This window comes from Hordeum vulgare, chromosome 3H (assembly GCF_904849725.1).
Source record: "Hordeum vulgare subsp. vulgare chromosome 3H, MorexV3_pseudomolecules_assembly, whole genome shotgun sequence".
Taxonomy (NCBI): Eukaryota; Viridiplantae; Streptophyta; class Magnoliopsida; order Poales; family Poaceae; genus Hordeum; species Hordeum vulgare.
This window is the reverse complement of record NC_058520.1, coordinates 577,078,534-577,090,386: the sequence shown is the minus strand read 5'-3', so window position 1 is coordinate 577,090,386 and position 11,853 is coordinate 577,078,534.

Sequence of the window (11,853 nt, the reverse complement as noted above, 5' to 3'; positions counted from 1 at the left end):
TCATGGCGCCGTGTGCAGGTTCGCGAGGTGTCCAAGTATGAGGAGTCACCATGGCGCCGTGTGCAGGCTCGCCGGGGCGCATACGTGGGGCGCTCCGTGCAATGCATCCAGACGTGTACTAGTACCCCCGAAGCTAACTACCTACACGCAGCGAGCCGATTGATTGTAGCCGAAAGATACACACACGCAAAAGCAATTGGATGGCCATGGGAGCGTGTCGCTCCCGTTTTAATTTGTATTGACTTCACAAATCTGGGCTTTACAAGGGCAGGTACACACATATTTATTTATATGCTAAAGATTGCTAATACCTAACCGACTAGGAGAACTGTTAAACCTACTCGGTTTACAATACTAACCTTGATCTGCTAGGTGGCTGTACACGCACATGCCCAAGTGTTTAACTTCAACAATCACCTCCTAAACACGACGTCACGTCACCGCTCAGACGTCAAACCTTCTTTGCATCTTCAAGAACTTCTTTCGATCCGAAGTCTTCGTCAGAATGTCCGCGAGCTGATCATCGGTTCAATCGTAGTTAATCTTTATCTTCCCTTCTTCCATACAGTCTTTTATGTAGTGATATATCGTATCAATGTGTTTGCACCTATCATGTCACATTGAATTCTCACGTAGAAAATTTGTAGACTCATTGTTAATATTGAGCATCACTCGTTTCGGATCTCGATTCTCGTCTATGCCAATCCCACCATCTCGGTATAACCAACATTTCTATCGATGCCATCGAGATTGGATGACCAACATTCGATAATTTCAAGTTTCGGAATTTCTGAGTTTGAAGTCGGTCTCACCGAGTTTGGGAACCAGCCTAGGTCATCGTATCGGTACCACCTAGATTCCTATATCAGTCTCATCGAGAATTCAAAGTTGCCACATTTAGTGCAACTCGATACCACCGCAGCTTCCCCGACCCCAATCCGCCGTCGCCGGTCAACTTCGTCGTTCACGCCCGCAAGTTGTTCGACAGTTTGCCTCAAGGTACAGATGGGCTGCACCGACGAGTTTTTTTTTCATAATGTTCTGTGTGACTTCGACGATTCCTCATCCGACGATGAGGAGATGCTGCTTGCCGTGTTGGTCCATGACCACCTTAATAGGCAGCGACCGTTGTTTCGGGGCTCGATTCGGGGACATGTTCCGGCGTTGAATCGCAACCGAGAGAGTGGCAATTTCCTTCTATTGAAGGACTACTTTGACACAAGCAATCTGTTGTTCAAACATCAGAAATTCTGGCGTCATTTCCGTATGGCTAGGCATGTTTTCAACCGGATTCGAGAGGGGGTGGTCGGATACGATGACTACTTCAAGTGCAAAGAGGATGCCATTGGAAAGATTGGCTTCTTATCTTAGTAGAAATGCACTGCAGCTATCCGGATGCTTGCTTACAGAGTACCCGATGATCTTATCGATGAGTACGTTCGTATGAGTGAGTCTACGTGCCAGAGTCGTTGTACAGATTCTACAAGGTTGTGGTTGCAGTGTTTGGTCCTAAGTACTTGAGAGAGCCGACTGCTGCAGAGACAACCCGCTTGTTGGCGATCATTGTCAGCCGGGGCTTCTCAGGGATGCTTGGCAACATAGACTGCATGCACTGGAAATGGAAGAATTGCCCTTCTGCTTGGCAAGGCCAATACAAGGTGTTGGGGAACGTAGCAAAAATTTAAAATTTTCCTACGCCATACATAGATCTTCATATGGAGAAACCAGCAACGAGAGAGGGGTGAGAGCATCTTCATACCTTTGAAGATCGCTAAGCAGAAGCGTTGCTAGAAAGCGGTTGATGGAGTCGTACTCGTTGCGATTCAGATTGTGGTGTGATTCCGATCTAGTGTCGAACCACGACACCTCCGCGTTCAACACACGTGCAGCCCGGTGACGTCTCCCACACCTTGATCCACCAAGGAGGAGGGAGAGGTTGGGGAAGAGCTCCGGCAGCACGACGGCGTGGTGGCGATAGAGCTACGAGGTCTCCCAGCAGGGCTTCGTCAAGCACCGTGGGAGAGGAGGGAGAGAAGAAGCAGGGTTGCGCCGAGAGAGAGATAATTGTGTGTCTCCAATGGCCAAAACCTCCACTATATATAGGGGGAAGGGGAGGGGCGCACCCTTTAGGGTTCCCACCCCGAAAGGGTGCGACAGCCCTAAATGGGAGGTGCAGGGCGGCGGTGAGGGGAGGAGAGGGAGTGGCACACCCCTAGGTGGGCCTTAGGCCCACCAACGCCTAGGGTTTTCCCCTTCCCTCTCTAGTGCACCTTGGGCTGGGTGTGGGGGGCGCACCAGCCCACCCAGGGGCTGGTTCCCTCTCACACTTGGCCCATGTAGCCCGGCGGGGTTGATGGCCCCTCCCGGTGGGCCCCCGGAACCTTCCAGTGGTCCCGGTACATAGCTGGTGGTGTCCGAAACATTTTCGGCGTCCAAACCCATCCATCCTATATATCAATCTTTACCTCCGGACCATTCCGGAGGTTCTCGTGACGTCCGGGATCTCATCCGGGATTCCGAACAACCTTCGGTGACCTCGTACAATAATTTCCTATAACCCTAACGTCATCGAACCTTAAGTGTGTAGAACCTACGGGTTCGGGAGGCATGCACACATGACCGAGACACCTCTCCGACCAATAACCATCAGCACGGCCTGGATACCCATGGTGGGTCCCACATTATCCATGATGATCTCATCAGATGAACCACGATGTTAAGGATTCAATCAATCCTGTATACAATTCCCTTTGTCTATCGGTATAGAACTGATGGGGAACGTCGCATGGGAAACAAAAAATTTCCTACGCGCACGAAGACCTATCATGGTGATGTCCATCTACGAGAGGGGATGAGTGATCTACGTACCCTTGTAGACCGTACAACAGAAGCGTTAGAGAACGCGGTTGATGTAGTGGAACGTCCTCACGTCCCTCGATCCGCCCCGCGAACAATCCCGCGATCAGTCCCACGATCTAGTACCGAACGGACGGCACCTCCGCGTTCAGCACACGTACAGCTCGACGATGATCTCGGCCTTCTTGATCCAGCAAGAGAGACGGAGAGGTAGAAGAGTTCTCCGGCAGCGTGACGGCGCTCCGGAGGTTGGTGATGATCTTGTCTCAGCAGGGCTCCGCCCGAGCTCCGCAGAAACGCAATCTAGAGGAAAAACTATGGAGGTATGTGGTCGGGCTGCTGTGGGAAAGTCGTCTCAAATCAGCCCTAATTGCTCCATATATATAGGAGGAGGGAGGGGAGGCTTGCCTTGGGGCTCAAGGAGCCCCATGGGCTGCGCCACCAAGGGGGGAGGAGTCCTCCTCCAATCCTAGTCCAACTAGGATTGAAAAGTGGAGTCCTTCTCTCCTTTCCCACCTTCCCTTTTTTTTTCCTTTGATTTCTTATCCTTGGCGCATAGGGCCCTTTTCGGCTGCCCCACCAACCCACTAAGGGCTGGTGCGCCACCCTCATGGCCTATGGGCTTCCCCGAGGTGGGTTGCCCCCCCCCCCCCCCCCGGTGAACTCCCGGAACCCATTCGTCATTCCCGGTACATTCCCGGTAACTCCGAAAACCTTCCGGTAATCAAATGAGGTCATCCTATATATCAATCTTCGTTTTCGGACCATTCCGGAAACCCTCGTGACGTCCGTGATCTCATCCGGGACTCCGAACAACATTCGGTAACCAACCATATAACTCAAATACACATAAAACAACGTCGAACCTTAAGTGTGCAGACCCTGCGGGTTCGAGAACTATGTAGACATGACCCGAGTGACTCCTCGGTCAATATCCAATAGCGGGACCTGGATGCCCATATTGGATCCTACATATTCTATGAAGATCTTATCGTTTGAACCTCAGTGCCAAGGATTCGTATAACCCCGTATGTCATTCCCTTTGTCCTTCGGTATGTTACTTGCCCGAGATTCGATCGTCAGTATCCGCATACCTATTTCAATCTCGTTTACCGGCAAGTCTCTTTACTCGTTCCGTAATACAAGATCCCGCAACTTACACTAAGTTACATTGCTTGCAAGGCTTGTGTGTGATGTTGTATTACCGAGTGGGCCCCGAGATACCTCTCCGTCACACGGAGTGACAAATCCCAGTCTTGATCCATACTAACCCAACGAACACCTTGGGAGATACCTGTAGAGCATCTTTATAGTCACCCAGTTACGTTGCGACGTTTGATACACACAAAGCATTCCTCCGGTGTCCGTGAGTTATATGATCTCATGGTCATAGGAACAAATACTTGACACGCAGAAAACAGTAGCAACAAAATGACACGATCAACATGCTACGTCTATTAGTTTGGGTCTAGTCCATCACGTGATTCTCCCAATGACGTGATTCAGTTATCAAGTAACAACACCTTGTTCATAATCAGAAGACACTGACTATCATCGATCAACTGGCTAGCCAACTAGAGGCATGCTAGGGACGGTGTTTTGTCTATGTATCCACACATGTAAATGAGTCTTCATTCAATACAATTATAGCATGGATAATAAACTATTATCTTGATACAGGAATTATAATAATAACTATATTTATTATTGCCTCTAGGGCATAATTCCAACAGTCTCCCACTTGCACTAGAGTCAATAATCTAGCCCTCACATCACCATGTGAATTACATTGTAATAAATCTAACACCCATACAGTTCTGGTGTCGATCATGTTTTGGCCGTGGAAGAGGTTTAGTCAGCGGGTCTGCTACATTCAGATCCGTGTGCACTTTGCATATATTTACGTCCTCTTCCTCGACGTAGTCGCGGATGAGGTTGAAGCGTCGTTTGATGTGTCTGGTCTTCTTGTGAAACCGTGGTTCCTTTGCTAAGGCAATGGCACCAGTGTTGTCACAGAACAAGGTTATTGGATTCAGTGCGCTTGGCACCACTCCAAGATCCGTCATGAACTGCTTCATCCAGACACCCTCCTTAGCCGCCTCCGAGGCAGCCATGTACTCCGCTTCACATGTAGAATCTGCTACGACGCTTTGCTTGGAACTGCACCAGCTTACTGCACCCCCATTAAGAATAAATACGTATCCGGTTTGCGACTTAGAGTCGTCCGGATCTGTGTCAAAGCTTGCATCGACGTAACCTTTTACGGCGAGCTCTTCGTCACCTCCATATACGAGAAACATCTCCTTAGTCCTTTTCAGGTACTTCAGGATATTCTTGACCGCTGTCCAGTGATCCACTCCTGGATTACTCTCGAACCTACCTGCCATACTTATGGTCAGGCTAACATCCGGTCTAGTGCACAACATCGCATACATGATAGAACCTATGGCTGAAGCATAGGGGACGGAGCGCACATGCTCTCTATCTTCATCAGTTGCTGGGCACTGAGTCTTACTCAATCTCGTACCTTGTAAAACTGGCAAGAACCCTTTCTTGGACTGTTCCATTTTGAACCTCTTCAAAACTTTATCAAGGTATGTGCTTTGTGAAAGTCCTATCAGGCGTTTTAATCTATCCCTACAGATCTTAATGCCTAGAATGTAAGCAGCTTCTCCTAGGTCCTTCATAGAGAAACTTTTATTCAAGTAACCTTTTATGCTCTCCAAAAGCTCTACGTTGTTTCCAATCAGTAATATGTCATCCACATATAATATTAGAAACGCCACAGAGCTCCCACTCACTTCTTGTAAATATAAGATTCTCCAACCACTTGTATAAACCCAAATGCCTTGATCACCTCATCAAAGCGTTTGTTCCAACTCCGAGATGCTTGCACCAGTCCATAAATGGATCGCTGGAGTTTGCACACCTTGTTAGCATTCTTAGGATCGACAAAACCTTCGGGTTGCATCATATACAACTCTTCCTTAAGGAAATCGTTAAGGAACGCCGTTTTGACATCCATCTGCCAGATTTCATAATCGAAAAATGCAGCTATTGCTAACATGATTCTGACGGACTTAAGCATCGCCACGGGGGAGAAAGTCTCATCGTAGTCAACTCCTGGAACTTGTGAAAAACCCTTTTCCACAAGTCGAGCTTTATAAACGGTCACATTGCCGTCAGCGTCCGTCTTCTTCTTAAAGATCCATTTGTTCTGAATAGCCTTGCGGCCCTCAGGTAGTATCTCCAAAGTCCACACTTTGTTCTCATACATGGATCCTATCTCGGATTTCATGGCTTCTAGCCATTTGTTGGAATCTGGGCCCACCATTGCTTCTTCATAACTTGCAGGTTCATTGTTGTCTAACAACATGATTGACAAGACGGGATTACCGTACCACTCTGGAGCAGCGCGTGATCTCGTCGACCTGCGTGGTTCAACAGAAACTTGAACTGGAGTTTCATGATCATCATCATTAACTTCCTCCTCAACCGGCGTCGCAACGACAGAGGTTTCCCCTTGCCCCGCGCCACCATCCAGAGGGATGAGAGGTTCGACAACCTCGTCAAGTTCTATCTTCCTCCCACTCAATTCTCTCGAGAGAAACTCCTTCTCGAGAAAAGCTCCGTTCTTAGAAACAAACACTTTGCCCTCGGATTTGAGATAGGGTGTACCCAACTGTCTCTTTTGGGTAACCTATGAAGACGCACTTTTCCTCTTTGGGTTCCAGCTTTTCAGGCTGAAGCTTTTTGACATAAGCATCACATCCCCAAACTTTAAGAAACGACAACTTTGGCCTCTTGCCATACCACAGTTCGTATGGTGTCGTCTCAACGGATTTTGATGGTGCCCTATTTAAAGTGAATGCAGCTGTTTCTAATGCATAACCCCAAAATGATAACGGCAAATCAGTAAGAGACATCATAGATCGCACTATCTCTAATAGAGTACGATTTCGACGTTCGGACACACCATTACGCTGTGGTGTTCCAGGTGGTGTTAACTGTGAAACAATTCCACATTGTCTTAAGTGAGTACCAAACTCGAAACTCAGATATTCACCCCCACGATCAGACCGTAGGAACTTGATCTTCTTGCTACGATGATTTTCCACTTCACTCTGAAATTGCTTGAACTTTTCAAATGTTTCAGACTTGTGCTTCATTAAGTAGACATAACCATATCTACTTAAATCGTCAGTGAAGGTGAGAAAATAACGATATCCGCCGCGTGCCTCCACGCTCATCGGACCACACACATCGGTATGTATGATTTCCAATAAGTCACTTGCACGCTCCATTGTTCCGGAGAACGGAGTCTTAGTCATCTTGCCCATGAGGCATGGTTCCCATGTGTCAAGTGAATCAAAGTCAAGTGACTCCAAAAGTCCATCAGCATGGAGTTTCTTCATGCGCTTTACACCAATATGACCCAAACGGCAGTGCCACAAAAATATGGCGCTATCATTGTTTACTCTAACTCTTTTGGTCTCAATGTTATGTATATGCGTATCGCTATCAAGATTCAATATGAACAATCCTCTCACATTCGGTGCATGATCATAAAAGATGTTACTCATAGAAATAGAACAACCATTATTCTCTGACTTAAAAGAGTAACCGTCTCGCAATAAACAAGATCCAGATATAATGTTCATGCTCAACGCAGGCACTAAATAACAATGATTTAAGTTCATCACTAATCCCGACGGTAGCTGAAGTGACACTGTGCCGACGGCGATTGCATCAACCTTGGAACCATTTCCTACGCGCATCGTCACTTCATCTTTTCGCCAGCCTTCGTCTATTCCGCAGTTCCTGTTTCGAGTTGCAAATATGAGCAACAGAACCGGTATCGAATACCCAGGCACTACTACGAGAGCCGGTTAAGTACACATCAATAACATGTATATCAAATATACCTGATTTTTCTTTGCCCGCCTTCTTATCTGCCAGATACTTGGGGCAATTGCGCTTCCAGTGACCCATACCCTTGCAATAGTAACACTCCGTTTCAGGCTTTGGTCCAGCTTTGGGTTTCTTCGGCGGATTGGCAACAGGCTTGCCGCTCTTCTTCGATTTGCCCTTCTTGCCTTTGCCGTTTCTCTTGAAACTAGTGGTCTTATTCACCATCAACACTTGATGCTCTTTACGGAGTTCAGACTCTGCGACTTTCAACATCACAAACAACTCGCCGGGAGACTTGTTCATCCCTTGCATGTTGTAGTTCAACACAAAGCCTTTATAGCTTGGCGGCAGTGATTGAAGGATTCTGTCAGTGATAGCTTCTTGCGGGAGTTCAATCCCCAGCTCAGCTAGACGGTTTGAGTACCCAGACATTTTGAGCACATGTTCACTGACGGACGAGTTTTCCTCCATCTTGCAAGCATAGAATTTATCGGAGGTCTCATACCTCTCGATCCGGGCGTTCTTCTGAAAGATAAACTCCAACTCCTGGAACATCTCAAATGCTCCATGACGCTCAAAGCGACGTTGAAGTCCCGGTTCTAAGCCATACAAGACTGCACATTGAACTATTGAGTAGTCCTCCTTACGTGCTAACCAAGCGTTCTTAACATCCTGATCAGCCGTAGCGGTTGGTTCATCTCCTAACGCAGCATTAAGGACATAATCCTTCTTCCCAACTTGTAAGATTAGCTTAAGATTACGAGCCCAGTCTACAAAGTTGCTTCCATCATCTTTCAACTTAGCTTTCTCTAGGAACGTATTAAAATTCAGGATGACTGTCGCGTGAGACATGATCTACAACACAAATATATTCAAAGTGGACTTAGACTATGTTCAAGATAATTAGAGTTCAACTTAATCAAATTATATGCTAAACTCCCACTCAAAAAGTACATCTCTCTAGTCATTTGAGTGGTTCATGATCCACTTACACTATCCCAAGTCCGATCATCTCGTGAGTTGAGTATAGTTTCAGTGGTAAGCATCCCTATGCTAATCATATCATCTATATGATTCATGATCGACCTTTAGGTCTCATGTGTTCCGAGGCCATGTCTGCACATGCTAGGCTCGTCAAGCTAAACCCGAGTGTTCCGCGTGCGCAACTGTTTTGCACCCGTTGTATGTGAACGTTGAGTCTATCACACCCGATCATCACGTGGTGTCTCGAAACGACGAACTGTAGCAACGGTGCACAGTCGGGGAGAACACAATTTCGTCTTGAAATTTTAGTGAGAGATCACCGCATAATGCTACCGTCGTTCTAAGCAAAATAAGGTGCATAAAGGATTAACATCACATGCAATTCATAAGTGACATGATATGGCCATCATCACGTGCTTCTTGATCTCCATCACCAAAGCACCGGCACGATCTTCTTGTCACCGGCGCCACGCCATGATCATCCATCAACGTGTTGCCATCGGGGTTGTCGTGCTACTCATGCTATTACTACTAAAGCTACATCCTAGGAAAATAGTAAACGCATCTGCAAGCACATATGTTAGTATAAAGACAACCCTATGGCTCCTGCCGGTTGCCGTACCATCGACGTGCAAGTCGATATTTCTATTACAACATGATCATCTCATACATCCAATATATCACATCACATCGTTTGGCCATATCACATCACAATCATACCCTGCAAAAACAAGTTAGACGTCCTCTAATTTTGTTGTTGCATGTTTTACGTGGTGACCAAGGGTATCTAGTAGGATCGCATCTTACTTATGCAAACACCACAACGGAGATATATGAGTTGCTATTTAACCTCATCCAAGGACCTCCTCGGTCAAATCCGATTCAACTAAAGTTGGAGAAACCGACACTTGCAAGTCATCTTTGAGCAACGGAGTTACTCGTAACGATGAAACCAGTCTCTCGTAAGCGTACGAGTAATGTCGGTCCAAGCCGCTTCAATCCAACAATACCGCGGAATCAAGAAAAGACTAAGGAGGGCAGCAAAACGCACATCACCGCCCACAAAAACTTTTGTGATCTACTCGAGAAGACATCTACGCATGAAGCTAGCTCATGATGCCACTGATGGGGAACGTCGCATGGGAAACAAAAATTTTCCTACGCGCACGAAGACCTATCATGGTGATGTCCATCTACGAGAGGGGATGAGTGATCTACGTACCCTTGTAGACCGTACAGCAGAAGCGTTAGAGAACGCGGTTGATGTAGTGGAACGTCCTCACGTCCCTCGATCCGCCCCGCGAACAATCCCGCGATCAGTCCCACGATCTAGTACCGAACGGACGGCACCTCCGCGTTCAGCACACGTACAGCTCGACGATGATCTCGGCCTTCTTGATCCAGCAAGAGAGACGGAGAGGTAGAAGAGTTCTCCGGCAGCGTGACAGCGCTCCGGAGGTTGGTGATGATCTTGTCTCAGCAGGGCTCCGCCCGAGCTCCGCAGAAACGCGATCTAGAGGAAAAACTATGGAGGTATGTGGTCGGGCTGCTGTGGGAAAGTCGTCTCAAATCAGCCCTAATTGCTCCATATATATAGGAGGAGGGAGGGGAGGCTTGCCTTGGGGCTCAAGGAGCCCCAAGGGCTGCGCCACCAAGGGGGGAGGAGTCCTCCTCCAATCCTAGTCCAACTAGGATTGGAAAGTGGAGTCCTTCTCTCCTTTCCCACCTCCCCCTTTTTTTTCTTTTCCTTTGATTTCTTATCCTTGGCGCATAGGGCCCTTTTGGGCTGCCCCACCAGCCCACTAAGGGCTGGTGCGCCACCCTCATGGCCTATGGGCTTCCCCGGGGTGGGTTGCCCCCCCCGGTGAACTCCCGGAACCCATTCGTCATTCCCGGTACATTTCCGGTAACTCCGAAAACCTTCCGGTAATCAAATGAGGTCATCCTATATATCAATCTTCGTTTCCGGACCATTCCGGAAACCCTCGTGACGTCCGTGATCTCATCCGGGACTCCGAACAACATTCGGTAACCAACCATATAACTCAAATACACATAAAACAACGTCGAACCTTAAGTGTGCAGACCCTGCGGGTTCGAGAACTATGTAGACATGACCCGAGTGACTCCTCGGTCAATATCCAATAGCGGGACCTGGATGCCCATATTGGATCCTACATATTCTACGAAGACCTTATCGTTTCAACCTCAGTGCCAAGGATTCGTATAACCCCGTATGTCATTCCCTTTGTCCTTCGGTATGTTACTTGCCCGAGATTCGATCGTCAGTATCCGCATACCTATTTCAATCTCGTTTACCGGCAAGTCTCTTTACTCGTTCCGTAATACAAGATCCCGCAACTTACACTAAGTTACATTGCTTGCAAGGCTTGTGTGTGATGTTGTATTACCGAGTGGGCCCCGAGATACCTCTCCGTCACACGGAGTGACAAATCCCAGTCTTGATCCATACTAACCCAACGAACACCTTGGGAGATACCTGTAGAGCATCTTTATAGTCACCCAGTTACGTTGCGACGTTTGATACACACAAAGCATTCCTTCGGTGTCCGTGAGTTATATGATCTCATGGTCATAGGAACAAATACTTGACACGCAGAAAACAGTAGCAACAAAATGACACGATCAACATGCTACGTCTATTAGTTTGGGTCTAGTCCATCACGTGATTCTCCCAATGACGTGATCCAGTTATCAAGTAACAACACCTTGTTCATAATCAGAAGACACTGACTATCATCGATCAACTGGCTAGCCAACTAGAGGCATGCTAGGGACGGTGTTTTGTCTATGTATCCACACATGTAAATGAGTCTTCATTCAATACAATTATAGCATGGATAATAAACCATTATCTTGATACAGGAATTATAATAATAACTATATTTATTATTGCCTCTAGGGCATAATTCCAACAAGAACTTGCCCGAGATTCGATCGTCGGTATCCCCATACCTTGTTCAATCTCGTGTTGGCAAGTCTCTTTACACGTTCCGTAGTACATCATCCCATGACTAACTCCTTAGTCACATTGAGCTCATTAAGATGATGTTCTACCGAGTGGGCCTAGAGATACCTCTC